Here is an 18,855-nt window from a genome sequence, read left to right as displayed (position 1 = left end):
CGTTCTTTTCTGTTATATTAATATATCGAACATAATTCGGGTGTGTAGATTTGTACTAGACATCTTTCATGTATGCCAATACATTGTAGAGCAGATATTCATTTAAATAGCATCGACTTGTTTCATTTTTGTCAGCAAACGTAGTAAGGACATGACATATTAATAATGATAATTTCTACCCAAAATGTTTATGTGATGGATTACTTTTACGTTCAAGATAGGTTGCCAACCTAACATTATAATATTCAAAGCAATGATTTTAACCTTACGTGTTATGTGGCCTAAGATTTAAAAGACAAACCAATCATTAGACCAAAATTAAAAGCTCTAAAGGCTTTATAATATGGAAATTGAATACAGTTGTATTAAAATGACATTGGTCTTAATGTAAAAGTGACACACAGTGAAAATATTCATCAATTTTACAAACGACCTGACAAGGATTAACAGTTCTAAGCGTTTTTCCGAGGGAACGCTTTATTTCCACATGTGTGGGTGCTACAAGCTTGTTATCCACTGTTCAGGCACAGCGTCCCTTGAGAGAGTACACACGCGAACTGCGACGGAAACCATTCCAACTTGTCATCAAGGCATGTCAAACTTTTCTCCAGATCATGTTGGTTTGGCAATTTAAAGCATGCACAGTCAGAAATAAATACATACACTTTTGATAATAAAAGCGTGGCAATAAAACTGTTGAGAACATTATTAAATGGGGAATTTCCGATTAATATATGTCACGTGATTGGTTCAGACGAGTCCCGGCAAATCTTCAAAATTTCTGTGTGCAACAATTCCTCTTACCGTTGAAAGTAAGAGACCGAAGCTTCCGTTCAATGCGTTCTGCAATACTCGAGGGACGCACATGTTTTCCAGTGAAACATTTTCACTAAACGGCTTGAAATGTTTACAACTCGACTGAAAGATGTGTCAGTTTTGCTAAGATCTTAGTTACAACTCACATTTTGTTTTTGTACACTATCTTTGTAAGACGGTCGCGGAATTTGTGGGCTTATTCTCAGGCGAAGTTTTTCATATATGTTTGAGCCTAAATAGCAGTACTTTGCACAAGGGTAATGGCATATTTATTCTAAAAAACTATTTTAAACACGTATCACACAGGACATGTAGTTGAAAGTATTTCAAAAGACCGTCCGAATTCTGACGTTTAATTTCAAATTGAGTTGATCCTTAGTGGGACAGTTCGTCGCAAAAGACGCATATGAAGTGAGGTTAAAATATCAGCTTTCAGCTATCAATGATATAGAGGATATTTGTTTATTTTATTGTAAGATCGTATTTTATTTCACGAGTGAAATAAAATTCGATCTTACACTGAAATAAACAAATTTTCTGTTTCTATTATGCTTATTTTCGGAGTTTTTTTTTCTTAATTACGCCCCTCACGCAAACTTATAGCTGTCAACTTTTCTATTTCCGGTTTGTTGAGAAAAGGTTCTCTCTATTTATTTTTATAGTTTATTATTCGCACGTTTTTTTAGTGATTTTATGAACAGTATTCAATGAAGTTTTATAAGTGCAAATATGTTCCAAATACACGAAAACACTTTTATTTTAAGCGGGGCATGAATACATAACCAAATTACTACGCCGCCATTTTGAATGAAAATTTGGAAGGTCAAATGTGTTAGCAAAACAAATGCGGATACTCATTGGATTTTTTTTTCTTAGTTTTAGACCGTTTTTCATGATACATGGATATTCAGTCATCTTACTTTCAGAGACCAGTCTGTTTCGCTTGAAAACAGGTTAGTTTTCCATGATTGTGAAGAGTGATTGCCACGTTAGTTTGTTGACAAATTTTGAGGCGTGGATGATGTAAAAAAATATCAGATTTGTAAATTGTTGTGTGAATTTTCCGGAAAGCTCGTTTTACGTATTACAACGACAAACAGTTCAAAATACATTTGAACGATGTTATAAAATTCTATTTATGTTCGAACTATTGTTTTCGTCTGTAATTTGTTTGGTATGAAAGCAAATGTTCGAACATTCGATCAGCTTCAAGATGAAGAAAACGTTTGTAAAACGGGATAACCGGTTATAAACGGTAAGTTGTTAATTTCCAAATATATATTTATTTAAATTTATAAAACATTTCTTTAAGTTTTAAACATGTTTGGCCAACATTTTCTGGTTCAAAGTGAAGTGTTCTGTTTCGATGAAGGGGAAGTTACGACAAATGATTTTAAAAGTAGTTCTGAAAGTTGATATTTTCCCTCCTTATTTTGCAGTGAAAATATCAAATTTATATTTTCACTGTTGTTATTTCACTGTTAAAACCCCATATTTCATCTAAAAGCATGAAAGAAATATGAATAACATAATATGTGTTTATATGTATTTTTGTTAGATAATTGATGTTTTGCCTAAATTTAACACAGTTAGTTGAGAATCACTGTTTAAAACTTCACACCAAATATCTATTAACCATCTGGTTTACGATTAGTTGTTATGGAGAACCAATTGTTATGTGAAAGTAGCTTACCCGGGTCCAGGGCCGAGATCATGCATAAATCATCTTAAGTAATTTCCTAACTTATGTTGATTTCATTACATTTTTATAGTAAAATTAAAAGAACAGTTTAAGTGCAGGTTTTAACTTTGTAAGCAATTAAGTGTGTATGTCAAATGAGAAGTGAGATACTTAAATTGAAGTTAAGTTTAAGAAAGGTTTTAAGCTGTTTATGAATACCGGCGCAGGTGGATACACATGGTAGAGTACCTTCTACGGCTGCTAGGTACCAATAATCTGAGCTTGATGCTTTGGTTTTGCATAATTATATAGAAGAAGCAATGAACTTAAGGACCTAACTTGCTATGATTCGAGTAACAGACAGTTAAACGGAACTTTGATAAATTCAAAGGCAGCTTAGCTATTCTATAAACCAAATTACAAGTTTAATTTGCCTGATCATCGGCAGTGCCTCTATGGTAAGTGGGTAGATGTCCTATGCATAGTGTTATTAAACAATTTTATGTCATATTAAGTTGTTATTACAACCTATTTTAACACTGTTTACTTTTTTTGTAAATTACTTATGACCAAATAAAATGTGATGAAAGTGATCGTGCTATTGAAGAGGCCAACCGTTAAAATCAGTTGTTGATGCTCATTTAGGCGATTCTCATTAAACACGATTATAAACATCTCAGATCTTATACGATTGGTGTGATCTAAGACAATTAACAATAATAGTACATGGAAACTAAAGCGAAAAGTCCAATGGCCAAATTTACCATGATGCCTAGGTGAAAAGCGAGTGCACTAACCACTGTGCTAGCCCGACAACTGACTGAGAAGGGTGGTCCGGTTCTTGAGGCTAATGTGCATACCCTCATTCTTGAGTGGGTCTTGTTCACTGTTGTGACACATCGTTCCTGTGATGAAAACGTACACTTTTTTGGGTCGTTGTCTTAAGAGTCAGTTTGCTCGATGCGTTACTAGAAACCTTGACATGAAATAAAGTAATTGAAGCTTACATGGACGAATGTAATTGTAATCGTATTGAACATATTTTGGAAGATTAAACTATGTTTTGCTTTGAACTACATTTAACTGCTGTTAACAAATTTAGCACGCCTCTATCGGATCAACGAGATCTGAGCATGCGCAGGATACGGACTGTAGGAAAGCTTGCAGAAATATTAAAAACGCTTTGTATTGTTTGGACGTCCATGCATAAAGACATGTTGCGTTGCAGGGATGCTGGTCCCTATTATGCATGCTGGGTCACTCACAAAGGTAAAGAATAGGTCCCGATGCTTCTTATAACCAAATATTGTGTAAATATGGGGTTTAAAATGACATGGGCAGTTTAACCACTTAATGGTTTAAACCGGGGGTTGGCGTGCAGTTTGACCTTTCTAATTGCACCTTAGTTTTTATTATTATTATGTTTTACATAAGAAATTCTTCCTCATGGCAGACATTTTATTTTTCACGTTTGCCAATGCATAATACGTCTTTCTTATATCCTTTTAGAAACGTGTTGCAATGACTTTAATCCATATGGTATCCTGTTGTTATACGCTAAATGAAACTGGCCGTAAAAAGTCTACATAGCTGATGTTTATATGTAACATGATATCCGGCAATGAACAAATATCAATTTGACTTAATTTATGTAAGAACTATGTGCAGTCTATGAAATTATCTTCTCATTCATACTCAGAGATGATGTTTACAACAGGCAACCATTAGAGTCACGCCTTTGTGTCATGCCTTTAAAATGTGCCAACACATCTACCGTTGCAGTGTCATTTAGGTTTCCCTTTCCGAGGCTGTAAATTTAGAAATCGGGGAGTACAGTTCCAGGTTCGAGCTAGAACTAGCATGACTTCATGGGACTTGCTATAGCTTGATATTCACAACGTGTATCTCTGGATTTTCGAAGTTTTAAAAATTCCCTCATGTTTGTAATTTTTTGACTTGTTACAAATTTTAAAAAATATATTTGTGAACGCTGTGATGAACCGTTGTGGTGCTCGTGCATGGTAATTAAGCTGGAAATAAACTGTGAGAAAACTGAAGTAATTCAATGAATCAAAATCACAATGAACTTAATTAATATTATCATCAATCTGTTTAAAATACGACAGACTATAGCACACAGATTTGCGAGTTTTAAGGCTCATTCGCTGGTTGATAAATTGATACTTGATTGCAAATGATCGTCGTAGTTTAATAAAAGGATCGATTCAAGTCTCATTCAACATTGGTTCTAAGATATGTCACAGTACTCATATAAACCTCTAAAAATAGTACACACAGTTACCGACCTTTTCTACTTATTGGCACTACAACGCGTTGAACGCATAACAGCATGTGGTGGCTGTAATTTTTCGCTGTGATATGACCAATGGGATTTGTTAAATACAATGGTGTGTATATATATGTATTGGCAAAAGGTGTTTTTTGGTTGAATTATCACATACTTTGCTCAGACATAATTGTTAATGTCTCTTTCAAAGCAGAAGTACTCAACCCAGTCTCGTGTGATATTCTACTTACTATTGATCTGTTCATTAAGGCATCATTGTTTTACTTTTAAACGCTTAGTCAATTTGTGTTTTGATGTGAACAGATTTGAAAGACATTGGTTGACTGATATCATTCATACATGAAAATTATACTATAGTAAAACTGCGATCGCTCGAGGACGCCGGGGTCCGAGTTAAGACGTCGAGTGATCCGAAGTTTAGAACGACACAAATTTCCATTTTAGTCTGTTATGAAATGTCGTACAACGTATTTTCAAAGTTTGAAGTTGTCATACCGATTGTTTACTTGCATATATACACTGTGTTGTTTGTGGAATTTTGTGCTGTTTTTCCATGTTTCTTGTTCGTGATTTTTTTGTTTTTGTGTTCTTTAGCGTTTATCACGTGTCATTAAACGGGGTTTATGTTGAAACTTTTGGCTACTGAGCTTGTTTCTGTAGTTTTTCACATAAGTATTGTATATGGCTTTAGATCATATCATCGAAGACATTTAGTTTAAATTGTTAGGGATGCCACAATTGTTGAGAACGGTGACGCACTCATTAATTGCATTGTGCCGACTAGTAAGCGTTTATTAAAACGCATTCAAAAACGCTTTTGGTTAGAATGAATATCATAAACATTTTATATTGAAATAAATCATCTTACATGTCAAACTAACACTAATATTTCTGATATTTATCTAGGTTTACTTTGTCGAAACGAACCTTAACATAAATCGAGGATGACAACTCTTCCCGGGGGATTTGCTTCTACCAGCACACCGACATATTGGAATAATGACCGCACAAATAATAAAGTCACCATTTTACGCAAGCTCTTTGCTTGGAATTGACTTGTAGAAGATAGCCCGTCCCCTGGGACACTATACACGCCCTTTGTTAATGGAAAACGATGTTAATTTAGTACTGTCGGTATTGACCAACCCCTTAAAGATGCTGAGTTATACAGATGGATGTTGGAAAGTATCGTTATATATATCTTTAGCTCAGTACTTCCCTGGTTTGAAATGATAGTACTTTGTATGCATTCTACAGTAAATGATAACATATGAACTCTTCTGTCATAAATATTTGGTACAAAAGTCAGAATAACTGAACATATTCATAAGCATTTAGATAAAATAATTAGTATTCCCTATTGTAACTCGGTCTTCTGTTCAGACGTGTTCGTGTCTGCTGTGTAGACACAGTCGGAAAATCATTTAAGAGATGAAGAAGTGCATCATGTAGGTTTCCAGACCCTCTCTAATCAATGGATCAAACTCTAAATATGGAGCGCAGGAGTTTTACTACTGATTTCATTTACTCTGCATAGCGTCATTGACTTGTTCAGTATCTTTGATAACAATTGGAGCCCATTGGCGGCTTTGTTTCAGGAAATTCAATTTCCTAATGGTCTCATGAGAGAGCTGGTAAATAAAAGCTATATTCTCACTACTTTAAACGCGCGAGAATTAATTATTTACGATTTGCAGGAAAGTGAATCGGGCATGCGTAATAGTCTATTTCCGTTTGTAACTGTTTTCGGTAGAGCTGTTGCAGGCAATACAAGACTGTTGGTATTGGAGGAGGAACAGAGGCCAGCGACCACGTGTGGGCAACGGAAATCATCGACGCTCATCATCTAGTGTTCCGTGTTATTTCGTCTTGTAATGGCAATTAGAAACATGGAGTTATTTTAAAGCATTTTTGCCTGTACAGTTTCACGGTACGTTTACTTTTCATATTATGTTTGCTTTGCTTATACTTGATTTATAAACGTATTTTAGTAAATTTAGTTAATACCTACTTTACATGCAGACATTAATAAAACATGGTGTTCTTTTACAAACATATCGCCAAACCTATTGCATAATTTCTATTAGCTGTGTTACAAATAGACATTCATTTTCTAGTAACTAAAGGAAGATTGATTGCGAAAAATGACGGGAAAAGAAAACAACAAGGCTATATGAGTGTTCCAAACTAAATGTAGAATATTTAATAAGCAATAACGATATATGTGTGTATATATAAATATATATATATCTCTCATATCGATACACATTGTTCACTGCTGCATGCATGTAGTAAGTGTACGTACGTATGAAAAATATTTGATGGATGAAGGCGAAAAACTTATTTCAGATAAAAAAAATATCTGTTTAAAATGTCAACAAATTTTCATTCAAGGGCGTGAAATTGTTTGACTTAAATCCCCAGATGCACATAATAATTGAACTACAATATTCGCTCTGGAAACAGAAGCAGATCTCCTTCTCTATATCCTCCTTGCAATATTTATCAGTAACTGTCATTTTACACTGCCATTTTTGCAAAACTTGTTCATTTATTATTTACGGTGAAGTATTTTTTTTATTTAATATATTCCCTAGACGATTGAAAAAATCGACCTGTTGAGCGTTTATTATATTTCCTGGCAATTGCTGGTGCATTACCAATTCCAGCAACTGATGCCAACTTATATTCTAAGATATTCCGATCCTTTACAAGTTTTACAAGAGGCTATTTTGTTTCGATTTTTTTGTAGTTGGGTGAGAATGTGTATTTTTTCATACTTTTATATTTTTGTTTCTTTCAAACACAGAATAAAGAATAAATCAGCCGCTTAAGTCCACATCAACTTCACTTTTTTTTCTTTTTCATAAAATTTATTCATATAAAACAAACATGAGGGTGGGGTTTAGAGCGCCCCACCAAACATGCATTGACAAAACACATGAACAAAACTAACTGGAACTTATATATACAGGTACAAAATATGTTTTAGAAAAGATAAAGATGAAAGTCACATATTTACACTGATGCCACGATATGTCACTGGAATGTTCACAATGAGTCACCTTGGCTTTTTTAAGTAATTGTAAAATGTTCCTACGTTTAACTAATAATCTAACACCGTATTATGAAGGGGGGAGCAAAGTTACGAAATGAACACTTTCATATGAAGGATGAGTGGAATGAGGGTTTGTTTGAAATGATATGAATCTGGGTCACAACTTTCGATGAACAAAGTTACAAAACAAACAGTAATTAACAGGTATGTACAAAAAGTGATGAATAGCATCAGCTCGCAGGCAGATGGCTGACAGTCCAAGCTGTCAGGCCTTCCTCGTACAACCATTCACATCAACTTCACTTTTTGTTTTCTTTTCCACATCAACTTCACACTTATTATCAAGTCTTTGTAGGCACGAGACAAATTTGTGTATACACAGGCGTTGACGACACATATGACGTCATATATGTTTTAAAAGTAAAATGTTTACCTTTAGCAAGGAATGTGTAGATACGATTTATGTTAACATTTTAGAAAAAGAATTAAACACCGATTTCACTTCAAATGGAGATAATTTGAAATAAATAATCTGCATTTGTCATGAATTTGTTCTAATGGTATCATATGTAGTACTGTTGTGAACATGTCAGAAGGTGACACGTACATTCAGACTGAACCAAAATTGATTCTCAAAACGACTTATAGCAACTTCTTGTCGATTTGTAAAATATGTTTTAACTGTGTGAACATTAAACTATTTTGTTTATAAAGGTGTCGGTATTTCACCGGCAAACAATCACCGAATGCTTGAAAATGGGCAGATAAAGAACTTCAGCGAGCACGTTATATATATTACCTTTTGGGACGTGTTTTAATGTGTAGTAAACATAAAAGAAATAAATATCTACATTAAAGTTATGGAAGCCAGAAAATGGGAAATATTATCTTCTAAGTATACGTTTTAAAGGCGCAAGATATAGGGTGATGCTGAACATTGTTATTGATTTAAATGCATTATGTTGTTTTATAGCTTGGTTTAACTGGTTGACTCTATGGTGTGTTTTTCTCTCCATTTAATAGCTACGTGGCCACAACCTCCCACACTTATAAAAGCGCCAAAATACCGCTATTATATATATTTATTTGTACAAAAATCATATGCTTTCTTTTGTTTTGATCATTAAAATCAAAAGAGTTAAACATGTTAATGCAATTTAAAAATGCTACAACCTATATTGTGCGCCTTTAACATAGCTTAACACGTTTAACATAATGCTTATGGCATTACAAGGTTAGGAATATAGTGAGTTTGAATTTTAATTAAAAAAAAACCAGTTATGCATGGACAAGTATCATATGCAATATCCTGTCCCTCAGAAAATATATAGCGTCTTATAGATGATAATTTCGGTAAAATACACCGCGTATACAGTTACGAGCCAGACATTCGGGCGACCTGAAAACTCTAACTATTCTAACTGAGTTCCGTCATAGAGATCCGCATTTCCGGCGTCTGTCTGTTCTAGTCAAACAAACTACCATAGCTTCATCTGCTTTATTCAGAAAAGCGATTTTAGCATCAAAATTCAATTACTGGTCGGGACAATGCTGTGTTTGTAATGACAGTTGATTATCGAGTGTAAAGGAATTTCGCCTTCTAAAACCTTTGTCGTTTTCACTGAACTAGAAACTTTCCTGGCTTGGTGATACCGCAACGTATATGACGTTTATAGTAAACGTATCTGCTGGGCCTGTTCCAGAACCAAACGAAAACAATAAACGATTTTATTGTGTACAGAGTATTTATTCAACAATAACAAAGGATAAACCACCAATATCAAGGAAGACTCGCATAACAAAGGCACATATCGCTTCAATGATTAGTCGCAACATTTCCCCAATGATTATAAAATGATAATGTTCTGTTATCACTTGTCACGCATATATTGTCTGTGGCGTTCTTTATGACAAAATTCGAATACTGACTGACAAATAAAGCGTTATCTCTCCATTCTTATTACAACGCCTTTGTTTTTCTTTTCCAACGACTTGATCTAATAAAACCGGAGATATAAGGAGTTTTTCAGCGAAACCTTGTAATTTTCTTGTCAGTGCCACTGTTTTGATGGCGGATTGACCGTCTTCCGTCGCTGTGAGATGCTGCTAATCATACAATTACTGCTGTCTGCAACATGTCATAACGCTACAGGACTTATACAGACTTAAACCTTTTAACCCTGGTATATACATCCAAAGGGACCAGGCAAAATACTTTTTTCGTCTGGGATTACACTGTTCTGTTTCAGGACAAACGCTTTTATTAATTATAAGTAAGAATGTCCAAATGTTATCTAAAATTGTTTCATCGGTACGCAATGGCTGATATTGTTGTACAAAGCCACATATATTCATATAAACACCTTTAAATACGTATGCTCACAGCATTTTCACCATCACGTATCCCTTTAACATCACCATTACACCATTTATGAAACTAATTCCCGAAAGTGGGAAATTTATGCAACTTGGGCTTAAATACAATTGTGGATGTCATTGCAGAATTTTCAAATTTCTATTGAACATGAAGGCTTTAAGTGCCAAAGTTAATTCCAGTAAGCGTCTGAGAATTACGATCTGTCGAAACTGTGTTCTATCTTGGTTTCAAGTTATGGTGTCGAGTGCGGGATGGGTTGCAGCGAGTACGGTGATTATAAATGACGTCAGAGCCTACAACACATCCACTTGCAATTGTTTTGGCATTGACTAATGCATTTGCTTTCTTTTATTATAAGTCTCCTTTCCCTCGATATGATTCAAACAATACTCGACATAGATAAATGGTTAACCAAAGATTTATATTGGATGCGGCTCCTGGTATCTGCGCCCATGAAACTCTTTTCTGTCCCTCGAGCAACCTATAACACGCTTCAAGTAAGCCTTTGAGTAATTAAAAAACATCAATTCGTAAAGTATTCACAGACAAATCAATGCGCATGCGTGATATACCCTAATAAACATACCCGGGTGCGAACGATCGTCCCCGTCCAAGCAGGATCGAAGGCTGATCATGCGTGCACCGGAAAACTATTACTCGTGGTTTGTGGTGCTTCCGGCCTGCTATCAGAGGGATCTGTCGGGGGAAACTTGCGATGAAAATCGGTCTACTTATACGAGTTTCAGAGTGAACAATTCAAGCAAGGACATGAACATGCTATTATTCTTTTCCTTTCATGTTGAAAATATCTCGGTGTAATTATCTGTACATCAAATAGTTATCTAATGGCTCCGATAATCGATTTAAAAGTCTAGATTTGCTTTATTGTTCCCTACTCAAACATACGCCTGCTACAATGAATCAAATTACCTGCTGCCTGCAGGTTTTCTGCCACGCAAATAGAATTAACTTTGAACAAGATAAAATAAACACTAAATTTTTTAAGCTCAAAATGTGTCTTTCCCGGCATCTTTATAAGTAAACAGTACACTGACTATTGTCTGCCGTTGTGTTTTTCTATCTTTTCAGTTTTCTTTACTCTCTAATACGATTATGAGCAGCTTTAATATTATCTCTACTTCAAAGGCACGTTTAGTTTTCATTATTAAACCTGTGATCTGAAATATCAATGTTATATTGCTTGTGAAATTGAAACGCTATAAACAGTTGTAGGTTCTGCATTTCATTTCAAATATAATTGATAGTTGTTAAACATGAATTTCATCTGCCTCGTAGGGCAATGGACCGGGTGAAACTGGTGGCATTTATTATTTAATTCGACTTTATATTCTTGAATTTTTTTAAATCTTTGAGCGTTTAATCTTAACCTAAACCTTTCGAAAGATGATTTGGTAAAAAACATTAAAAAAACAAAGACATTTAGAATGAATATTTCAAACGTTCTTATGAAACTGAATTCATTTCCTCCGTTATCTTGAGCTCGCACATGTGCATGCAATCGATTGAAATAATTTGTTCCAATCAGAACAGGAGAAGCACCATTAATATTAAATGACAACTGTGCCACTTTGCTGACATGATCGTTTTAATAGATACAGACATGTTTATTTCATTTATCAACATTAGCATTATGAATCCGTGTCTCAGAGATATCACCACTCTAGGTCAACCAGGGCTGCCGTGATTCAGTCAAAATACACCAAGTACGTGAGTGTTAAATACATATAAGAAAAATTGTGAGGTTAATTAATAGAAAACCGGTTTAACCTCCAGTAATTTTGATTGTAGTTTTGCTAACCGCTCCAATGTGATAACTTTAACTATAATTATTGGTAATTTCTTACCATGTTCGGTTTGCCTAGTTCTTATTCATTAACGACCCCGTTTCTGTTAATCTCTTAGTCAATTTGATTTTTATTTTGAAATTTGTGAGAATTTTCTTGACCCGTTGTGGACAAATTGATGAGTTTAAATATCATATTGCTTTCATTTGTGACGTTTACTTAAGGAATGAAGTACGTGATTGATGTTATTATCGGGGTCAACCGGACACAGTTTATCACATGACGTCACAATACCGAAGGATTTATTTTACTTCAAAACGTTAACTCATAATTCCCCACTTTTCAACATGTTGGTTTAAGTAATTCATGGCCTTCTGACACAAACAATAACTAGATATTTTTTTTATAAAAACGCGATGATTCGCAATCCGAACATATCAGAAGATTAATCGGAAAATATTCGCAATACATGTGTTCGCTCATTTAAGGAATGGAAGTTAATGTTTAAATATACATATTTTAAGGTAACTGGACACTGAGAATTTGTCGAGGAAGAGGTGTTGAAACGTAGATAATCATGAAAACATAATATAAGATTTTGGAGAGTTACACATATAAATGCTAGGCTATTTTTCGTTTGCGTTTTGAACAATTACTACCAAAAAGGTAATTGAAACGTTTTAATGTAGACTATATTAATATGGAACCAATTATTGCAAAAATACCCTTGCGTGTAAGACACCAAAATCATATAAAAATGTGGATGAAAGGTATTCTTGTTCACTAATTTAAGAACAATAATCCCTTACATGTTTACAGTTATAGCGGTATTACATTGTTTGCTGTTTTTCTAAATTCTTTACAGGGATATTCAACAAATGGATTACATAGCGGGATGAAAATCACGATATCATTTCGTTTTAGGAGAGGTCGCTCAGCTGTTGATTATATTTTTGTATTGAATGCTGCCATAAGTAAATTTTGAAATGGAAACAAGCGCTTAGCCTGTGCCTTAAGAATTTTAAGAAGGCATTTGACGGTATGTATAAAAATGGTCTATGGTTGAAATTATATACACTTGCGGGTAAAGGCTTAAAAGCTATTTATGTCCTTATTTCATTTTTTTTTAAAAACAAGCCCCCAAAACCAAGTGCGTTATGTCAACTTTTTGACGCATTTGTATCACCAGATTTGAATTATGGTTGTGAATTTTGGGGGTTTGGAAAAATTAAACAGAGATTGAAAGGGTTCATTTAAAGTTTTGTACAATTCTTATTTTAAAATGACACATAGCTATATTTATATCTCCCACATCCTGGGCAATCCAAGCATACCCAAAGCCATATGTAAACAATATTTCTTTTATATAAGTTGCCCAAGTACGCCTACCTAAACTATCCAGATTTTTTTATCATAATATATGACCATTATACAATGTGCTGACTAAATATTTATCGTTATTGACAGTTTTACACCATCATTTTAAAATCCTTGCATACCTTGTTATATGCAATTGGTATCTTCCAAGTTCACCATATATTGGTATTGCCGATGATTGTTGTAGACAAACATGGCTTGGTGATGTAAATAATTCCTCACGTTGTGATACTTATAAATGCTTTAAGTCTTTATTGAATGTTGAAAGATACCTAAATATCAGTTAACCGTTTCCTGTACGAAAATCATTGGCAAGATTTAGAACATCTAGTCATAAACTTCATATTGAAATTGGTCGATTTTTTTGTATTGATAGAAATGATCGCTTTTGTATTTATTGTTTATTGGATAAAGACATACTTGTTATTGAAGATGAATATCATGTATTTTTTAAGTGTTCAAGATTTAATGACATCCGGGAAAATTATTTGTTCTCCTGGTTTCGTGGAAATACTGACATTTTTCATTTCTATAATATGATGGCATCGGAAAATGTTACCCATATTAAATCCATTGCTCTTTACATTCATAAACTCATGTTAGCTATAGATAACACTTAACTTGTTAACCAAGAGACACAACTCTTATTTAGTTACATATATGCATTTTGTTAAATTTGATTTGCATTGTAACATGTATTATGGGCTGGAGGCCTTTCATTGAATAAACTTTCGTTCGTTCATTGTAGCAGTCTTACAGAGGAAAGTGTAATTGGGCTAGTAATGTAACAAAATTGATGGATTCAGCTGTTCATTTAAATATTTAGATCTTTCTATTTAGTTTTTAAAGAAAGATTTTTTGATCACTTTAAACCATATCGGTACAACTCGATGAATAACATCCCCGTTTTGTGTACTTTTAAAAAAATCTAACGAAACCACTGAGTATTTCGATAAATTTGCTTCAAAGTATCGAATTCCTTTAACTAAATTGAGACTTTCATCGCACCAGTAACGTTTTGAAACTATGGTAACAATATAAAAATTGCTAATAACCAACGCTGTTGCACCATTGTAAAAGTGGTGATTTTGAAGAGGAGTTTCACTTTGTTTGTGTTTGTAATGTATTTGATAATATACCTAGAACATATTTAAAAAGAAAATACTTTATTAGGTCCAGCATAATGAAATAAGTTGCTCTTAAGCAAGATACGAGCTATTCCATTCAACTGAATCTGTGCAAATTTATTTCTAAAAGATTCAAACAATTCACAACATTGTTTATATTATTCTGCATTCAATTTCACCTCGTGTAAGGCTAACATTTAAAACTTGACTATGTTTTATATATGCAAATATAGCTTTCTTCATACATTATGAACGTTTACAATGTACATGTTTGTCATATGATATGTCTCTGTTCGTTAAAAAAGAACTTAAATAGTTTGCTTAACGCGTGTTTGTCCATCTAAACAATTCTTGATACAAACTTAATTTAATGTATGTTACTGATTACTAATAGTGATCGTATTACATAGTTTGTGTCTCACATTCAAACCTTTTTTTGTAGTCGTTGTATTTATTTATAATTGAACTTATCTTTTTGATCATGTAATAAGGAATACGTATGAGTTCAAATTACCACTTTAAAAAAATCTAAATTTGAATCTGTCAAAAATGGTCGAAATGGAAAATTTTGACATGTCAGTTTCTTTTACTGCACCAAGTTTTGATAATTAAACTCTTTTTGATATACTTTCATGGTTTTGAATGTGGGAAGATAATTTGGGATTTGATAGACCTATCTGACTCGATAACGTGCAATTCACATACCGGAATATGCTTACAGAATTCTGTTATTTACACGTACATGGTATTTAAAAGTATCCTGCAAAAAACGTCCTCGTATAAAAGAGGTAATGTGTTACTCTAGACTTTCACAAAGAAAACGCTGTATAATTCTCTTTCCAGTGTCTCTGGGCTAATTCGTGTAACAGGTGGTAAACATGCAAATTAATTTCATATAATCACATTTTAATTGTAAAACAAGCAGACATTGCGGCTGGCACCACTGACCCGCGGGCTTGAAGCTTTACTTACTGAACTATATGCTGTCGACTTGGTAATCTTATCGCAATGCTTCAACTATGCCTTGCCATTTAAATACTCGTTATCAACAGAAGCATAATGTATTTGGATTGTTTGCGATTTTTACAAATATGAGGGTGTATTAAGTAAAAGAGTAAATGAGTAATGAAACGAGCCCCAGGTTTTTTATGGAATTACCACCGAAACTTAATATTTGATTAAATTTGTTTTGTGATGTTAACAATTTCTTCGGGCACAATTCTGATCTACAAAAAATAACAAACTGTGTTAACATAAGCCTCATTTCCCAGTGGCGCAATAATTCTTTGGTATGACCTGTTCCCCACGCTTTGCAAGACGAGACTGATAAATCAGAAATCCCCAACCCCGATCCCGTTGACAGAGCCTGAGGAGACGAATTGATATGTTGCTTGTATTTCCCTAAAACTAGATAGATGATGTCATTCTCTTCTTCCGCCAATAACATATTTATTCAATTTAAAATTAATTCCAATTTATCATTCTTAATTAAAGCGAATAAATGCATGGCACATCTTATCTCTCGGGGAATGGTATTTTTGCAATATCGGATTATTTTACCGAACGAAATTGAAAACATAAAGCCTTTTCTGATAGTAAATTTCTAGGAGATTATATTTCAATTATGACGTATATCATGCGCTTTAACAAAACATAGATTATACGTTAAGAAACTGTAATCGACGTTCTTATGTATTGTATACATATTTTCTTGTAATATATAATATAATTATCATGGTATCATTATGTTCCTCTTTTTTTTTTTAAAAAAAGGATATGTATAAGTCATTACATTCCATCCCCTAGGGTTAATTTGTGTGTGATTGTGTTTTCTCGTGATTTATATGGGATGATGTATTTTCAATTGGTCCGTGGGTTTAATGCACCTAGAACTGGGTAACATAAAAAAGATGGGTCTGCCTTAATTACCGGCGTTACTTTCAGACGACACTGCCAGTCAACAAGAAACGCTCGATATCCTACTGAGAGACTTTGATCAACTACATATGCTATCTAAATGAACTCCGGAAAATGATTATTTGGAATTAATTGGTTCAGTATCGATTATGGTTCTTGAACATGGATGATTTTTCTGGCGTGTCCTCCGCTTAATTAATTTTCAGTGTTAAACGAAATGATAATAAACAGGTACACGACGACGCCTCTATCCCGGTCACGCCTAAACAATTACACTGTTTGAAATAAATAAATCATTAAAGATTATAAAATATCTGTCTGTAAAATAACCATCAATTTATTAACTTTAACACTATTGTTATTTTCATGTTGTGTGCTCAAAAAAGAATGGTCATCTTTGTAAATTACCATTGAAAAGTATCATTGAACATTTGTTACTAGGAATAATATTTTTTCCATGTGTTATTCAGCATTGCAAACTCATAATGAATTATTAGTAAGTTCGAATAGTGATAAAACACAATAATGACGTCATAGTAATCATGAATGTATTCCCTTGCTAATGTTTTGAGCAGAATGAACAACAAATGGGAATCTTCAAACAATCCAAATTCATTATTCATAGGTGTTTTTTAGTCAATATTTAGTGTCAAGCTAGAGTTCTCGGACTTATGTGCCAGTTTAAACCACAAACACATTGCGAGTAATATCATGAGTGCTCTAACAAGTATAATATCCACGCGTTTGTGTTGAAAACATTTTCAATCAACTGGTTGTCCGAGAAGAAATTGAAAGTCAGTTATGCTAACTCTTGTATTCAACCTCCCAAAATCAGTCATTCTAACTCGCTTAGTTATCCTCTCCAACGTCAGGTCATGCCAACTCTCTAAATCATCCTACCAAAAGTCAGGTCATGCTCACTCTCTAAGTCGTCAACCTCTCCAACGTCAGGTCATGCCAACTCTCTAAATCATCCTACCAAAAGTCAGGTCATGCTCACTCTCTAAGTCAACATCCCCAAAGTCAGATCATGCTAATTCCCAAAGTCAACCTCCCCAAAGCCAGTCATTCTAACTCTCTAAGTCAACCTCCCCAAAGTCAGGTCATGCTAATTCTCTTAGTCAACCTCCCCAAAAGCCAGTCATTCTAACTCTCTAAGTCAGCCTTTCCTAAGTCAGGCATTCTAACTCTCTAAGTCAACCTCTCCAAAGCCAGTTATTCTAACTCTCTAAGTCAACCTCTCCAAAGCCAGTCATTCTAACTCTCTTAGTCAACCTCCCAAAGCCAGTCATTTTAACTCTCTAAGTCAACCTCCCCAAAGCCAGTCATTCTAACTCTCTAAGTAAACATCTCCAAAGCCAGACATTCTAACTCTCTAAGTCAACCTCCCCAAAGCCAGTCATTCTAACTCTCTAAGTCAACCTCTCCAAAGTCATTCATTCTAACTCTCTTAGTCAACCTCCCCAAAGCCAGCCATTCTAACTCTCTATGTCAACCTCTCAAAAGTCAGGTCATGCTTATTCTCTAAGTCAACCTCCCCAAAGCCAGTCATTTTAACTCTCTAAGTCAACCTCTCTAAAGCCAGTCATTCTAACTCTCTAAGTCAACCTCCCCAAAGCAAGTCATTCTAACTCTCTAAGTCAACTTCCCAAAAGCCAGTCATTCTAACTCTCTAAGTCAACCTCCCCAAAGCCAGTCATTCTAACTCTCTAAGTCAACATCTCCAGTGCCAGACATTCTAACTCTCTAAGTCAACCTCCCAAAAGCCAGTCATTCTAACTCTCTAAGTCAACCTTTCCAAAGTCATTCATTCTAACTCTCTAAGTCAACCTCCCCAAAGCCAGTCATTCTAACTCTATAAGTCAACCTTTCAAAAGTCAGGTCATGCTTATTCTCTAAGTCAACCTCCCCGAAGCCAGTCATTCTAACTCTCTAAGTCAACCTCTCCAAAGTCAGGTCATGCTAATTCCCTAAGTCAACCTCCCCAAAGTAAGTCATTCTAACTCTCTATGTCAACCTCTCAAAAGTCAGGTCATGCTAATTCTCTAAGTCAACCTCCCCAAAGCCAGTCATTCTAACTCTCTAAGTTAACCTCTCCAAAGCTAGTCATTCTAACTCTCTAAGTCAACCTCCCCAAAGCAAGTCATTCTAACTCTCTTAGTCAACTTCCCAAAAGCCAGTCATTCTAACTCTCTAAGTCAACCTCCCCAAAACCAGTCATTCTAACTCTCTAAGTCAACATCCCCAAAGCCAGTCATTCTAACTCTCTTAGTCAACCTCCCAAAGCCAGTCATTTTAACTCTCTAAGTCAACCTCCCCAAAGCCAGTCATTCTAACTCTCTAAGTCAACATCTCCAGAGCCAGACATTCTTACTCTCTAAGTCAACCT

The 18,855-nt window shown here is 34.5% G+C and overlaps 1 protein-coding gene across 2 annotated transcripts in view; it reads left to right on the top strand.

Moving 5' to 3' along the window:
• The first annotated feature begins 6,600 nt into the window (after positions 1–6,600).
• Positions 6,601–18,855, top strand: part of LOC128233069 (vesicular glutamate transporter 1-like) — a 75,392-nt gene continuing 63,137 nt past the window's right edge. For both annotated transcript variants that reach the window (XM_052946946.1, XM_052946947.1), the window contains exon 1: positions 6,601–6,735. The gene's annotated coding sequence lies outside the window, so the exon portion shown is untranslated. The remainder of the gene's footprint in view (positions 6,736–18,855) is intronic.

Source organism: Mya arenaria, chromosome 4 (genome assembly GCF_026914265.1).
Source record: "Mya arenaria isolate MELC-2E11 chromosome 4, ASM2691426v1".
In the NCBI taxonomy this organism is placed as follows: domain Eukaryota; kingdom Metazoa; phylum Mollusca; class Bivalvia; order Myida; family Myidae; genus Mya; species Mya arenaria.
Note: the sequence above shows the minus strand (reverse complement) of the source record. Positions and strands in the feature narration are given on the sequence as shown.